The sequence below is a fragment of the Vollenhovia emeryi genome, unplaced genomic scaffold (assembly GCF_000949405.1).
Source record: "Vollenhovia emeryi isolate VEMERY1.0 unplaced genomic scaffold, V.emery_V1.0 DF939142.1, whole genome shotgun sequence".
Taxonomy (NCBI): Eukaryota; Metazoa; Arthropoda; class Insecta; order Hymenoptera; family Formicidae; genus Vollenhovia; species Vollenhovia emeryi.
Window position 1 is genome coordinate 1,032,739 of NW_011967224.1, and position 3,762 is coordinate 1,036,500.

Genomic DNA, 3,762 nt, shown 5'->3' on the forward strand with positions numbered 1-3,762 from the left:
GATTCGTCGATCGAATCGACGTCGATTCGACGGTGCCGATATCGATCGACAAGTCATTTCTCGCTGGGTGAGTTTATTGCGCCAGGGGCTCGATCGTGAATCTTCTTCCCTAGCGTGAACGCGTGAAAAGTGAAAGGTTTCATTGACGAGTATTGAATTGTTCAATGAAATTTGTCACTTTTCACGCGATCACGCTAGAGGAAAAGATTCCCCAGCGAGAAACGACTCGTCGGTCGATGTCGACGATGATTCGACAAGTCATTTCTCATCGGGTCATGATCGAGCCCCAGAACAAAATGCAAACAAACCGATGCGACCGACGGCGCATTATAAGTTACGGAGGATAATTTTCTAATAAACAACGCCGCTCCTTTCTTCGCATTGAACCGCGCATGCTGTACGTGGAAAAAACTGTCCCCTCTGACGTCATTCGCGCGCCACGTCGTTTGAATGGTCGCGTACGGGATATCCGGTCGGTCCACCCCCGATCGTCGATCATCGCTCGGCCGATCGCGGCTCGAAGGAACAGAGAGAGAAAGAGAGAGATATCTTCGTTGTTCGCGGAGCTGCTTCTCCTCGTTACGCGATCTCCGCTCGACGATGACATATTTAAGGTAATTGGGTCTCGGGGAGGCGACACGGAGCGGCCGGCGGCGCGCATGACCTGCGCGCCCCGCCGCGTCTCTCCCTACGGCGGAGTCAAAAGGCCCCCCTTGCGGGCTGCTTCCGTTCGCCGTTCCGCAGAGTCCGCGGGATCCGAGTCTGCGCCATGCCTCGCAGAGGCGTGTCCTCCGGCTCGCACGCTCGTATTTAGTACAACATAGAGGCCCCGCTTTACTCGTCCACGGTCTCTCGCGGCGGAACGGCGGGTGCGCGCGCGAAAATTCACACCTCGGAGGAACGGGAGGACCGCGCGAAGGAGAGGAAGGAGCGCCGAGGAGGAAGCGCGAGAGGGTGCAGTTCCCGCGGCGGACCCGCAACCGCCGCCGTCGCCGCCGCCGACCTGGCGACGCTCAGGGCAGAGCGCGGTTCCCCGTGGAAGATGTAACGATTTCCGCGAGGCCTTCTCGCGCGGAAGGGAAACAAAAAAACAGAGAGGATAACGGCGCCGACGACGGGGAGGAGAAGCGTAGTAGCGCGGCCCGCAGCGGTTCTCCGATCCCGAGGGGGAAGCGACGCCTCGCCATCGGCAGGGGAAGTTCATGGCTTGAGGCGTCATCGGCGCGCGGACGGGACTCGCCCGTATATTCTTCGCCGGACCGGGGCAGTGAGGTTCGCCGACAGTCAGGTAACTGCCTAAGCTTTTCGCTTCGCTCGGCAATAGGAGACTTGATCTGATCGCTGCCGCAGTGGCTTGTCCGACTCTCTCCTTCTCTCTCGACGAGAAGCTTTTTTTTATTTTCATTATTCAGCGCGCGCGCGCGAGGAGAGACGTGTCCTTCCCTCGCGGTCGACGGAAAGTAGCGCGTATTATGCCGCGCGTCCCGCCGAGGGTACGCGGGGTTTCGTCGGGAAAGAGAAAGCGCGCGCGAGATGAGAATCGGACGGGCGGGACAGTCGCGGCCGCGCGGTATTTCAGTCCCCGTATGGCGGTAGCGGCCGCGTTCGCGGCGGTACGCAATTCCCTTTCGCGCTCCTCCGCCACCGCGTCCGACCTTCCCCGTGCGCTCGCCTTCTCCCCCTTTCTTTCTTCTTTTTTTTCTTCCCCCGCGTTACGCGGTATTTATAGAGGCGCCTCCCCGCCGCCGCCGTCGCCGTCGCGGACGCGAGCCCGCGACGCGCCGCGTCTCCGCCGTCCGTTTTCCGGAGGATCGCCCGCGCGAACTCGCGGCCGCGAATCCGGCGATCCCCAATCGTCGTTTAGCGCTACGCTCTGCCGAGCAGCAGCAGCAGCAGCAGCAGCAGCAGCAGCAGCTCGCACAGTTTATCATCGATCGCGCGCGGACGGCCGCACACCGCTTCGCCCGGCGCTCGTTGCACGTAGATGTGTACGTGTCTGGCAACAGGTTACCTGCCGACCTGTGCGGCAGGACGGAAACGATCCGATGACCGAGTTTACGCGCGGGGCCGGGATCGCTCGCGGGGAGGGCCCGGCCGAAGCGCGGCCGGCAATTGATCGAATAATAATCGACAGATTGGCACCCGAACTCGCCGCGCGCTCCCCCGCGCCCCGCCGAATCTCGGACGTTTATTTTCGCGTCGCGTTATCGGGGCGGAGTACGCGGGGCTGCCTCTCGCCTCTTTCGCGCCGCGGAGACGAGGGGCGACACTCGGTCCTCGCGTTGGCGGGCGGCCTGCTTCTTTTCAATGCCCGAGAAAAGCAAGCCGGGCGGGCGGGTTGAGAGCGCGGGGTGCTCGGTGGACTCGCCGATGAGCGACGCTCCAGCGTCTTCGCTTCGCGCGAAACGTAAACACGGGACCGGTCGATGACTGCGAAACGGAGCTGCCGCGCGCCGAGGCCGTGTGTTCGCGAGGAGACCTCGGGTCCTCCGGGCCTGCGTTCGGAAACGTTACTCGAGTGCACTTGCCGCGCGAATGCTTCGGAGCGGACTTCGTCCTTTTGTTGAAGAAAGAGGAAGCCCGCGCGCGGCCTCGCAGCCTCTTCCGCCGAACGTTTTGACAAGGAAACAGAGGCGAGGGATAATCGTGTCCATCAGAGGATCCGTTGGCCTCCCCCCTGATGCAAGTTTTAATCGTCGGTTAATCTAGCCGAGGTCGAGCGAGAGGCTCTTATGCCCGTTTCTACCGATGCAGATTAACTTGAATCTCGGCTTGACTCTGTCTTTTTCTAGTTTTAAAAATTAGAAGAAGGCACGGAGTAGGTTAAGCCGGGATTAAAGTTAATCTGCGTTGGCGGAAACGGGCATCGGACGCCCCGAGATCTACAGTTGTTTTCGAACGCAGTCCAGGGTCTCGATCATGAATCTCTTCCTCTAACGTGAATTCGTGTAGGGTGAAAATTTTGAAGAACTTCACTGTTCGTCGGCGAAATGAATTTTCACCTTTCACGAATTCACCCAAGAAAAATAAAAAGTCAAGATGATGTCCACTTGATGTCCTATTTTGGTCAATAAATGTAGCATCAAATTGACGTCATCTTGACTTTTCGCTTTTCCTTGGGCACGCGAGAGGAAAAGATTCATGCTGTGAAGCGCCTGGTGGAGCATAAAGCTCGCAATGACATCGCGATAACGTTATTAAACCCTATCAAACGTTATTAATAACGCACAAAAAGTCCTGATGGCGTCACCGCCAGTTTCACGTTCCACCCAGGGTCCAGGGCTTCGCCGGCGACTCGCGAATTTACGTCATGCTAGAGAGTCGCCCGCGTGTCTCGTTGTTCGCGAAGGACGCGGTCCGTTTTGGCAAGAGAGAGAAGAGAGAGAGAGAGAGAAGAGAGAGAGAGAGAGAGAGAAAATAGAATGGGATTTTCATTTATTAAATGCTCTGGGACAAGTCCCCTAAAGTGTTACATAAGCACAGAAAAAATAATTACGAGTAAGAATGAGCTCTCGTATAATGAAAACATTGAATATAGAACAATGTATAACAGAAAAAAAAATTGAATATAGAAAAATGCACAGAATATGGGAACAAAGATAATATGTAGGCAGTTGTCGCAGATTACAATTGATTAATTACAACACCCTCCAACAGAGAGGGGGGGGAGAGAGAGAGAGAGAGAGAGAGAGAGAGAGAGAGAGAGAGAGAGAGAGAGAGAGAGAGAGAGAGAGAGAGAGAGAGAGAGAGAGAGAGAGAGCA

At 56.8% G+C, this 3,762-nt stretch overlaps 1 protein-coding gene across 1 annotated transcript in view; it reads left to right on the forward strand.

Annotated features, from left to right (window-relative positions):
• Positions 1 to 692: 692 nt before the first annotated feature.
• The window catches only part of LOC105566783, a 25,684-nt gene continuing 22,614 nt past the window's right edge, over positions 693 to 3,762 (forward strand). Inside the window, exon 1 of the mRNA XM_012021069.1 lies at positions 693 to 1,288. The gene's annotated coding sequence lies outside the window, so the exon portion shown is untranslated. The remainder of the gene's footprint in view (positions 1,289 to 3,762) is intronic.